Source organism: Notamacropus eugenii, chromosome 5 (genome assembly GCF_028372415.1).
Source record: "Notamacropus eugenii isolate mMacEug1 chromosome 5, mMacEug1.pri_v2, whole genome shotgun sequence".
Classification (NCBI taxonomy): domain Eukaryota; kingdom Metazoa; phylum Chordata; class Mammalia; order Diprotodontia; family Macropodidae; genus Notamacropus; species Notamacropus eugenii.
This window is the reverse complement of record NC_092876.1, coordinates 315630822-315643387: the sequence shown is the minus strand read 5'-3', so window position 1 is coordinate 315643387 and position 12566 is coordinate 315630822. Positions and strand designations below refer to the sequence as shown.

Sequence of the window (12566 nt, the reverse complement as noted above, 5' to 3'; positions counted from 1 at the left end):
TTGCCCAAGCCAATATTGTCTTAACATCAAGTTCAAATATCACAAATTGATCAGTCAATACTTTTATGATTGCATGGTAGGGGAGAGGTCATTCTGATGGGGAATTCACCCAGAAAATGGGATCTAATTACCTCAGGGATATTCTGAATATAGGCTATGGCAAATCTTCCCAAGAGGAAGGGGAGGTGTTTGTGTGAGTAAATCCAGTCTTTTAGAAACTTCATCTACTTTCTTGAAGATTCCCATATGAGAGTTGTCTATAAGGGAAATTCAACTTACAAGGGCAAGTGCAAATAATGATCCATCTCAGCCACCCAAAATGGGACAAAGAACATATACTTCCTGGGGGCTTGAACACTTTTAGTTGGCTTTATATAAGGAGGACCTCAGTTTCCCCAAGCCATGGAAGTCTAAAGCCAAGAGGCTTTCAGCACTAACTCCATCAGACCACACCCATGGGAGCCATTGCTCTAGCAACTCCAGAGGTTTCTCTTAGAATTCCTAAACACAGAGGACCGCTAGGTGGTACAGTGGATATAGCACAGGCCTGGAATAAAGAAGATTCATTTTCCTGAACCCAAATCTGGCCTTAGACTTTAGCTATACGACCCTGGGCAAGTTACCCTGTTTGCCTACATTTCCTTCTCTGTAAAATGAACTGGAGAAGGAAATAGCAAATCAATCTAGTATGTCTGCCAAGAAAACTTTAAATGGGGTCACAAAAAGTCAGACAGGACTGGGAAAAAAAAAAAGGAGCTAGTCACTATCACCCCCCCCCCACCACCACCACTACTTTTCTTAGGTTGAGAGGGTCCTCCCACAACTTGTTACCTCAGGGCTGGAAGTTACAGTTCTTTGGAGGGCAGTAATATAATAAGCCTTTCTAACTCCTAGTGTGAATTCCCTAGTCTTTGCCTTGTCTACTTCCCTTCTCTAGTCTCTTGGCTCCTATCTCAGCAGGAAACGAAGCCTCTGGGTCAGAGACCACAGAGTAGATTCCTGCTTATGGCCCCTCATTTCCTGTTCTCTTCAGGATACATCTCTTCACATGGTAATTGAGAAAATGGAAATGATTTTATGAATATTATGTATAACCTGTATTTAAAGATTTCAAACTTAGTAGAGAAAGGAAGTTACTAGGAACTAGTCTATCTCATTATATCCAAGCAGGAAGTTGCTTTGCACCAGGAAATTTGGAGAGTTTGTCACTTGTGAAGGGGAAAAATAAAAGGGAGGGGAGGAGATCAAGGAGAAATTGGAACTCAGAGACCAAGTCCTAAAACATCCGTTGAGGAAAGAATCTGTTGTCCTCAGGGAGAATCAATTTTACCCACTCATTGAAGTGGGGAGGAGGGCAGTGTGTGTTGCAAGGCTGTTCAGGAAAACTGACCTCCAAAGGGAAATCTGCTAGAAAATACATAAGAAGCTTAAAGTTCAATTCCTGCTTGTGACATACTGGACAGGAGACCCTGGCAAGTCCGTCAAACCTCTTAGATCCTTCAGGAAGGACTGTTGATTACAGGTGAGTTGCAGGTCTTCATTGAAGGATGGAGTTCAATATATAGATAAATCTGCAGTCAACCCCTCTCCAAAAAAAAAAAAAAAGTTCCAGATATTGTTCTACAAAAAATGAAAAAATAAATTACCTCAAAGAGCTTAACAATTAAATGAGACATGCATTGGTAGAGAGGAGAAAAGAGGCTATATGACTAATGGAGTGCCTACTGGCACACAGAAAGCTTAAACCCTAAATACCATAGAGAAAGTAAAGAAAAGCCAAATGTATTCTTCTTTATTGAAACCAATAGTTTTTAAAAATATTTTACTAGGTCTGAGAGACCATCTATGAAGCAAGAAACATGGAAGGAAAGTTCCTCTAATGATGATCAACAAGTGTTCTGCAACTTGTCATCTGGCAAAGGTCACAGGAGCCTTCACCAGGTAAGTACATGGCAAGGTTTCCTAGCCAGGAAATGTCCAAAGCGAGACTTGAACACAGGTCTGGCTGACCCTATTAAGCTACCTTATTCAACCAAAATATACTCCAGTATAAGTATAATTAGAATGATATCCAAATCACTCTTGAGCAAGAGGGTAAAGAAATGTTGAAACAACTTAAATCACATGGGGAAAAAAAATCCATCAATCTCTACATAAGCCCTTTGATGCAGGTTTTAATATACTAACAGCAATACTAAAAAATAAAAGCAGGATAATTTCTTTGTCTATGTTTGCTGTGAAAAATCAATGTCTTAGTCATTATTACTTTTTCAATAGCATTTGGAAAGAACTTCTAATATATCCAACTTGTAGGCCCTTGAACTAAATGTTCATTTTGGTTCAGAGTATATCATTATTACTAAAATTCATCTGTGCTGCAGTCATCTGGAAAAAAATGCATAACCCTAATTTATTTGTTCAAAGAAGGTAATTTCATAATTATTAATTTCATATTTTTACTCAGTCCATTGTAACTGGAGTTTTCCCCCCACCCCACCCCTTTTGCATAAGTAGATACTATGAACTAGCATGAAGACAGAAAAAGAAGAGAGTACATAGTTACTTGAATGAAAAGAATACGTTGAGTGATGTCTATTTAAGGTATAATGTCCTTAATTCATTCTGTCTGGTTCAGTTTTTTGCAATCACACTATACTTCAGATTTGCTAAAAAAAAAAAACAACAATAACAACAACAAAAAACTGAATTCTTTGTTGCGTACTGTTTCATCCTTTGAAATCCCAAAGACTTAGCTCGGGGGTGGGGAACCTGCAGCTTCGAGCCCACATGTGGCCATCTAGGTCTTCAAGTGTGACTGAATCTAAACATCACAGAACAAATTCTCTTGATGAAAGGTTGCACGTTCCCCACCCCTTCCTTAACTCTTGGTATGTCAGAGAATGAGGGCAGGAGGCAATGCAATATAATCATGAATTACAAATTCCATTATTAATGGCTACTATGTACAGAGAACTGTCCAGGTTCTGGAGGTAGGGAAAAAGAGATAGCACAGAATAATAAAATTAAACACCTGGAAGACAAACCAAGTTCAACACAGGCTGAAGAGGCTCAACAAATTGAAAGTACAAGACAATGGTCAGTCATGGATATAAATTTTGGTAATTCCTATTACTTTTGTGTTTCAACTGTGTCAAGGAAAGGAAAGAGAAAGGAAGGGAAGGGAAGAGAAAGGAAGGAGGATAACAGGTGAGGAGGCAAAGGGGCAGAAGACAGAGAGAAAAAGAATCTTGAATTTTTATTGTCTCACTCTGGCAGCAGAAATCACCATTCCACGGCAGCAACGATCTAGTAACTGTGGTTTGTAATAGATAACGATCTGTTAAGGGGAGGAAGGGAGGGAAGGGAATAATCATTTACATAGCACCTACTATGTGCCAGCACTGGGTGAAATGCTTCAAAAATTATCTTATTTGATTCTCACCTTATGAGGTAGGTGGTATTATTAGCCCCATTTTATATTTGAGAAAATTGAGAAAATCAGGGATTAAATGACTTGACCAGGGTCACGTAGTTAGGAAGTATGTATGTAATTTGAACTCAAGTCATCTTGATTCCAAGCCCAACTCTCTATCCATTATACCACCAGTTACCTTCCTTGTCCATACTAACTTGGATGGGTGTTTATGGCATTAGGCCCAGCTGACTCTGTTTTGTGTATATGTGGTGCTAGGACTTGCCCCAATGTGGAATTCCAGAAGGTGTAACCTAAAATGTATCTGTTACAATAATGGTAATGTTATTAAAGATCATGATAATGTTGATAATGGTGGTATTTAAATGATGCTTCACATTTTATATTGTGCTTTACTCAACAGTTTCTTCATAATAGTCCCCCCAATATATCATAGAAAGAACAAGTATTGTGGTCTCTTATATTTACTATGAATGTTGTATTAAATTAACTACATCTATTTTATATCTCCGCGCCATCCTCTGCCCCAAAATAGAGTGTATGCTTTCTGAGGGCAGGTACTTCCCATATTCCCACTGTGCTGTGTATCCAGTACCCAGTACACAGAGTAAGCACTTAGGAAGTGCTTCCTGAATTGAATGGATGCTGCCCACACCCTTTTGTTATAGATGAAGAAGCAGAGGCTCTGAGACATGCCCATCTTCACACAACTAAGAGTCACCAGACTCAAAAAAAAAAACTCATCTTACTCAAATGTCAATGTTTGTTGCACAATACCATGTTGCATCTCCAAATCATAGAACTAAATCATTTTAACTGAATTATCCTAGAGTACAAACTATTAAGATAGTAATTTAGGTGAATAGAAACAAATCAAAGAAATGAGCCCTGACCTCAAGAAGGTTATTGTTTAGTTTGGAAAATAAAGTCAACGAATTAGTGAGGAAGAAGTAGTATAAAGGAATGAGTGTTATACAAAGTAAGAGAACAGAGGGATCTACTTGAGGTTAGGTTAATTAGGGAAACCTTCTTTGAAAAGGTGATATTTTGTTTAGATCTCAAAAGACATTATGGTAAAAAGAAAAAAAAACAGATAAAAACAGACATTTAAATATAGTGGAGAGAGTAATAATTGGAACAATGATGCAAAAAGCATCAAGAAAGCATTAAGGAATGATCTAGGAACAAAGTGGGAAGAGTACTTTGATTTGTGGAAGATTATTATATATGAGTAATGGAATATTAGGTTGGGACAGATAAGTAATTTGCATCAAAGATATCCATCTGAAAGGTTCTGGACAAGGACAGTGACAATACTTTAAAGTGTTATTAGATCTAGGAATAAACTTTTAGAAAACACACACACACATACAAACCTTTAGCAAATTTGATCCAAAAACAAAAAAGAGAGGATATCTAATTTAAAAGTCAAAAAGGAACATTCACAACATTATGAAGAGGAAATTATTATAAACTATTTTTTCCAAATACATGCAATTAAAATGGAAAATTTAAATGGAGTATATGCTCATTTACCAAAAATAAATTACCAAGAGTAACAGCTTAAGAAAAAGAATTTAAATGATCCTATCTCTGAAGCACAGATTTAACCATTCATTAATAATCCTAAAGGAATAAAAGGAGGACAAAAACAGGCACATTTAGAATTATTCCTACAAAGTCAAACTGCACATACTCTTTAAAATGTAATACCACTACTAGGTATATGTGCCAGAGTCAAAGACAGATAGAAAGGGTCCATGGAGGGATGATGGAGAGAGGAAGGAAGAAAGGAAATTATTAAATATAAAAAGAGGTAAAAAAAAAAACACTTTCAAAAGAGTTGATGTAAAAGTGGGAATTCTATTACTACCTAGTCAAATTTTATGTAAGCCAAAAGAAACCAAAAACTATATAAAAAGCTCACAATTCAATATACAATCCTCTTTTTTTTCTTTTATACTGAGGTGTCTGATGTTGATTATAAAATTCAAAACTTAATAAATTTCAAAAACTTAATAAAATAGGAAAAAAGTACTTATATTTTAATCAAATATATTTTAAACACTTGAGTAACCCTGAAGAAGTAATTTTGACCTCTCCTTAAGATTAAATACAACTTGATAATATCTGATAAGTCTTATTGTGATTTTCAATTGATCTAATATCATTAAAACAAACTTGTAAAAATTAAACATATACTTTGTCTATGAAACTGAACATAATAGTAAAGAGCCTATATACCTTTATTTATATTTTTCAACTCAATGTTTAGACATGTGAATAAACAGAAATAAAAAATTTTTTAAATTGTTTTAACGTATGGAGAAAGTCAAATGTAAAAAATTATATTGTCAGCAATTTCTTGTCAGACATTTCTTCCAGAAAAACTTCTACATGGGATATTAAATATTGAGCATATTCTTAATTATTGTTAAACTTCTCCTTCTTCTATTTTCCCAACACAATGAAATGGATAACAGTCCTATAGTCTGGACATAGAAATACTTCACTGTTCAGCCAGTGATTTAGATAAAGGAATTTAAGTGAATTTACATGAAATGGTGTCACACCCTACCCCACCGTGCATGTGTATACATGCATGCAAGCACGGGCGCATACACACACACACAGACATACACATCCTCATTTTTATATGTTTCCCTTAGAGGTGAAAGAATTTCAATCATATCCAAAATTCAAAGTGAATAATCTCACATTGAATGATGTTCAAACTTTCAAAATCATCTAGGTTTTGATCCTTTTGTCCACAATGCATACTTTTTGGCTTTAATTAACAGCTCATTGCTTTTATCTTTCTTTTTTTTTTTTTATTTAACTTTTAACATTTATTTTCACAAAATTTTGGGTTACAAATTTTCTCCCCTTTTCTCCCCTCCCCCCCCAAACCCAAGCATTCTAATTGCCCCTGTGACCAATCTGCTCTCTCTTCTATCCTCCCTCTCTGCCCTTGTATCTACCTTCTCTTTTGTCCTGTAGGGCCAGATAGCTTTCTTTACCCCTTAACCTGTATTTCTTATTTCCTAGTGGTAAGAACATTACAGTTGATCCTAACACTTTGAGTTCCTACTTCTTTAGCTCCCTCCCTCTCCACCCCTTCCCTTTGGAGGACAAGCAATTCAATATAGGCCAAATCTGTGAAGTTTTGCAAATGATTTCCATACTAGTTGTGTTGTATAGGACTAACTATATTTCCCTCCATCCTATCCTGTCCCCCATTACTTCTATTCTCTTATGATCCTTTCCCTCCCCATGAGTGTCCACCTCGGATTGCAATATCCTCCCCATGCCCTCCCCTTTATCCTCCCCCCCCACCCTGCTTGTTCCCTTGTCCCCCACTCTCCTGTATTGTGAGATAGGTTTTCCTATCAAAATGAGTGTGCATTTTATTCTTTCCTTTAGTGGAATGTGATGAGAGTAAACTTCATGTTTTTCTCTCACCTCCCCTCTTTATCCCTCCAATAATAAGTCTTTTGCTTGCCTCTTTTATGAGAGATAATTTGCCCCATTCAATTTCTCCCTTTCTCCTCCCAATATTTCTCTCTCACTGCTTGATTTCATTTTTTTTTAAGATATGATCCCATCCTCTTCAATTCACTCTGTGCACTCTGTCTCTATGTATGTGTGCGTGTGTGCATGTGTGTGTGTGTACTTCCACCCAGTACCCAGATACTGAAATGTTTCAAGAGTTACAAATATTGTCTTTCCATGTAGGAATGTAAACAGTTCAACTTTAGTAAGTCCCTTATGACTTCTCTTTGCTGTTCACTTTTTCATGGTTCTCTTCATTCTTGTGTTTAAAAGTCAAATTTTCTTTTCAACTCTGGTCTTTTCATCAAGAAAACCTGAAAATCCTCCATTTCATTGAAAGACCATTTTTTCTCCTGAAGTATTATACTCAGTTTTGCTGGGTAGGTGATTCTTGGTTTTAGTCCTAATTCCTTTGACTTCTGGAATATCCTATTCCATTCCCTTTGATCCCTTAATGTAGAGGGTGCTAGATCTTGTGTTATCCTGATTGTATTTCCACAATACTTGAATTGTTTCTTTCTAGCTGCTTGCAGTATTTTCTCTTTCACCTGGGAATTCTGGAATTTGGCCACAATGTTCCTAGGAGTTTCTCTTTTTGGATCTCTTTCAGGCGGTGTTCTGTGGATTCCTTGAATATTTATTTTGCCCTCTGGTTCTAGAATCTCAGGGCAGTTTTCCTTGATAATTTCATGGAAGATGATGTCTAGGCTCTTCTTTTGATCATGGTTTTCAGGTAGTCCCAGAATTTTTACATTGTCTCTCCTGAATCTATTTTCCAGGTCAGTTGTTTTCCCAATAAGATATTTCACATTATCTTCCATTTTTCCAATCTTCTCGCTATGTTCTGTGATACCTGTCTTTCTCATAAAGTCCTTAGCGTCCATCTGTGCCATTCTAGTTTTGAAAGAACTATTTTCTTCAGTGAGCTTTTGAATCTCCTTTTCTGTTTGGCTAATTCTGCTTTTGAAAGCATTCTTCTCCTCATTGGCTTTTTGAACCTCTTTTGCCAATTGAGTTAGGCTAGTTTTCAAGGTGTTAATATCTTCAACATTTTTTTGGTTCTCCTTTAGCAGGGAGCTGATCTGCTTTTCATGCTTCTCTTTCATCTCTCTCATTTCTCTTCCCAGTATTTCCTCCACCTCTCTAACTTGATTTTCAAAATTCTTTTTGAGCTCTTCCATGGCCTGAGCCCATTGGGTGGGCTAGGACCCAGAATCCTTGATTTCTATGTCTTTGTCTGATGGTAAGCATTGTTCTTCCTTATCAGAAAGGAAGGGAGGAAATGTCTGTTCTCCAAGAAAGTAGCCATCAATAGTTTTATTTCTTTTCCCTTTTCTAGGCATTCTCCCCAGCCAGTGACTTGACCTCTGAATATTTTCCTCACACCCACCTCACCTCCTGGTCCTCCCAGCCAGCTTTTGGGGACTGGGATTCAAATGCAGCTTCCTGCCTTAGGGCTTTTGGCGGGGGCAGGGCTGCTATTCAGTGTGAGAATTAAGTTCAGGTGCTGAGGTCAGGGCAGGGCCGCCTCTCAGGCTCAGTTCCCTCAGGGGGTTTATGTACAGACCTTCCACAATGGATCCAGTCTCCCACCCACTTGGGGAGCCCCTGTCTGCAACTGCCTCTCAGCTTCTATCTCCTGGGGGGGCCCGAGCCATGGGGGCACCCCACCCCCCTCTCGACCCGCCAAAGAGACTCTCTCACCGACCCCCGTCACCTGTGGGTGAAGGGGCTTGTGCCGCTGCTGGAGATCCCGTCCCTGAAGCCTGTTCAGATCTGTACCTCTCGGAGCCGCGGCCGCCGCAGGTCTGGGCTGGGCTGGGCTCCGCGTCTGCAGCGCGACGGACCTTTTGTGAGAGGTTTGCAGGTGCCTCTGTGAGTGGAGGGACCCGCGTGGCCGCTGGAGATCCCGTCCCTGAAGCCCGCTCGGATCTTTTCCTCACGGTGTCGCGGCCGCTGCAGAGCTGCACTCAGCGCCCAGTCCGCAGTGCGAAGGACCGCCCCGCGAGAGGTTTGCAGGTCTCTCCGGAACAGAAATCTCCCTCGCTCCAATATTCCGTGGCCTCTGGGTGCAGAATTCACCGTGAGTTGGTCCCCTCTTGCCGTTCTCTGGGTTGTAGGTTCAGAGCTATGTGTATGTGCGTCTTTCTACTCCGCCATCTTGGCTCCGCCCCCTGCTTTTATCTTTCTTTAGTAAGATAACTATTCTAAAAGCTTTTGAAACCTATTTCTATGCATCTCCATTTTAACAATTTTCATAATCCCATTTTAACCCTCATAGTTGTCTGTTCATTATATTTTCAATTTGTTGTAATTATGTTAGTGTCAGACATTAAGGAATTAAAATGTTCAAGAGAAGAGCACTAGAAGTCAGTTCCATGAATTTTACCAGAAGAAATTAACTGTGGTGTAACAATTCTGAATTTTTTTAAGGAAATATTCACTGTGTCTATATCACAAAAGGCTCATGGATTTCAGGAAGATACAAAAAAATGTGGTCAACTGAGCTTACTACATAATGTAATTGACCACCCATTCTCCATTGGTTAATGTATGTCTCATCCTAAAATGTTACTAGGGCAAATGAAAGGACCTTTTGTTGTTTTTTTTTTGTTTTTTTTTTTGCCACTCCCCTTGTCATGTGATAAAGGCTCAATAGCACAATTAACTCAATTTTATTCTTATCCCACTATCTTAGGAGCTTGGAACTAGTGAAGTTTGCTTAGATTATATCAAAGGCCAAACCAAAAGATTTATAAGAAAGTAAGTGAAGCAAAGGTTAAAGGGAAAGTGAATGGAGATTTTAAGTATGTGTTTTAGGTATATGAAAATTAAAACAAGACAGTGGAACTAAAATCATAATATATCCTTATCAGATATTTTACTGAAAGAGTAAAACATTCAGAAAGATAAGGAGATTCAAAGGAAAAATCATTCATCCTTATACCTGGAATTAAACAGTATGCTGAATCTATTTAAGGGAAGGAGAGAAGAATCTCCTCTAATCAATCTAATTGTCTTCATGGTCTTGCACTGAATGATGATCCAAGTAAAAGGAAACCACACATTTTGCTGATGGACATTGATTTGAATGAGAACTGAAATCAAGTGGTGGCCTTGGCTTGGCAGCTAGACTTCCCTGTGGCAATTGAATAGCTCTCTGTTTTTGTTTTTGTTTCCCTAGCATTGCTTTCCTTTGAGTTAGAAGCCATTGGATTTAATTGGAATTTTATTGGATTTAATCAGAATCTCCATAGACTGTGGAGTACTAGACATGTTCGATAATACCAGGAAGATTCAGTTGTATGACACTAAAAATCACTTAGGTTCTCTGAATTTTGTTGCTGCTGCTGTTTTTGTTTTTGTTGTGTTTTTAATCCCTATAATGGAGATCATAAGATCTCTCACAATTTCTTCTTTGAGCTGTAAAGATCAAATGAGATAATGTTCGTATAAAATTTTTAAAATGTAAATCCCTTTAGGAATTTCAGTTATAATTATCCACAGGCAGGAAAAGACAATAATCTGGTAGCACTGCAGTTTTAAATTTTAGGATAAAAGATTCAAGTCTTACTAGATTAGCAGAATGATTCCAGAAGAATATGTACTACATTAAGGCAGGGACCATATTTTTTCCTTTGTCTTTTTGTCTGCAGTACAATGCCTCACAAATAGAAAGGGCTCAATGTTACTTGAATATGAATGAAATTGGAAATTCGTTCATACAATACCTATTAAGATAACTTTATAAAGGTAGAAATTATGTTGTTTCAGTATCCAAAATGAGCTGTCAAGGAAAACTAGACTTTTTCAGGATAGAAATTCTTACTCTTTAAGGTCAATATTACAAAAAACAACTGTCATCTGATATCTGTTGGCAAATATGTCACACACAGAATATTGAAAACCAGATGAATTATAGGGGTGCAAACAGTGTAACATTTCCTGAAATTCTTTTTTCATATCGGTTTTTAGATAGAGTTCAGAACATACAGGTAAAGCTTTTTTTGTTTATGTTTTTTGTAAATTAGGGATGACAAGGATCAAGAAATCAGGTTTATAATAACACTAATAATAATTAATAGTAATAATAATAAAGTTCGGTATTTAGCATTATATGATTAAAAAAAGTATTTATCTTCTGTTAAGTATTCCAGTATCTACCTTGTTCAGAACTTATAACATTGTGAACTTTTTTGGTAGGAATGAAGTTTTGGTTAGAATACATACTATTTTCTACAATGGAAAGCTATAGAGAGCTGGTTGTTGGGGGTGAGGTTGGAGGTTGGACGTACTTGTTTATGAAGAGAGGTAGTGAATAATGAAAAGACCCCTGAATTGACAGTCAAAAAACCTAGATTTAAATCCATGTTCTGTCACTTAGTTGTTCTGTGTATACACACACACACACACACACACACACACACACACACACACGCGCACACACACACACATACATAGAGGCAGCTAGGTGATGCAGTACCAGTCCCTGAAATCAGGAAAACTCACTTCCTGAGTTCAAATCTGGCCTCAGACACTAGCTGTGTGACTCTCGGCTAGTCACTTAATCTTGTTTGCCTCCGTTTCTCATCCATAAAATGAACTGGAGAAGGAAATGGCACAACAACTCCATTATATTTGCCACAAAAACTCCAAATGGGGTCATGAAGAGTGGGACATAACTAAAACAAATGAACAACAACAATATACACATACACATATCACTCATTTCCTATTTTGTGTACATTTGTATACAAATGTACAAAAATAGTTAACCTTTATATAACACTTCCCACTTGAAAAGGTTACTTGTCTTAGCTCATTAATACTGATACCACAAATATCAAATACATAAATATACATGGATATCATGATTATAAAAATTCACCTTTATTTGTAGCACATTTGTCAACAGATCCATTTCTGCTTCTGGCAATTTAACTTCCCCATATTTATGCACAGCTCAAGTCAATGATGAATTATTTTCTGATTGTGTGATAGTGTCTATTTTTGATGCTATTTGTGATGCTTAGTTTGGGTGTCAGTTCCTCTATTGAGGTATGATGTTTCTTATCTTTCTAGGTGCTGTCAAAAGGAGATAATTCTGCCTTCACCAGGGAAGTATTAATTTAGATTCAATATCATCCTTCTCTTGGTCACTTTCACTAATGTCATATGCACATGAGAAGCATGATTGCTTTAATATAGATAACTGAGGGGATCTTTGCATATAATTAAAGTTTCAATGTTTCCTTAAAACCACTGAACAAAGAGGCTTTCAAAGTATAGAAGCATAGGTTAAAAATCATATAGCTCTTGCTCTAAATGTCAGAACCATTGATAGCTGTAGATTACTGACAATTCCAACCACAGCTTAATTGTTTTACTTGCTCTCTGTCTGACTGGATACTATCCATAGTGTAAAATTTAACCATAAATACCATGGTCTCTACCTACTGAAAAAGTACAAAAGAAATTTGAAGGCTACCCACATGAATCAAAGACACATGGAACATAAAAATCCCACAGTGACCGACCCCTGCCTTCAATTTCTTATCTTCATATATTTTAAGATTCTTAG

The 12566-nt window shown here is 37.3% G+C and overlaps 1 protein-coding gene across 1 annotated transcript in view; it reads right to left on the bottom strand.

Annotated features, from left to right (window-relative positions):
* The window catches only part of CNTNAP5 (contactin associated protein family member 5), a 951365-nt gene that overhangs the window by 413933 nt on the left and 524866 nt on the right, over positions 1-12566 (bottom strand). The window lies entirely within an intron of this gene.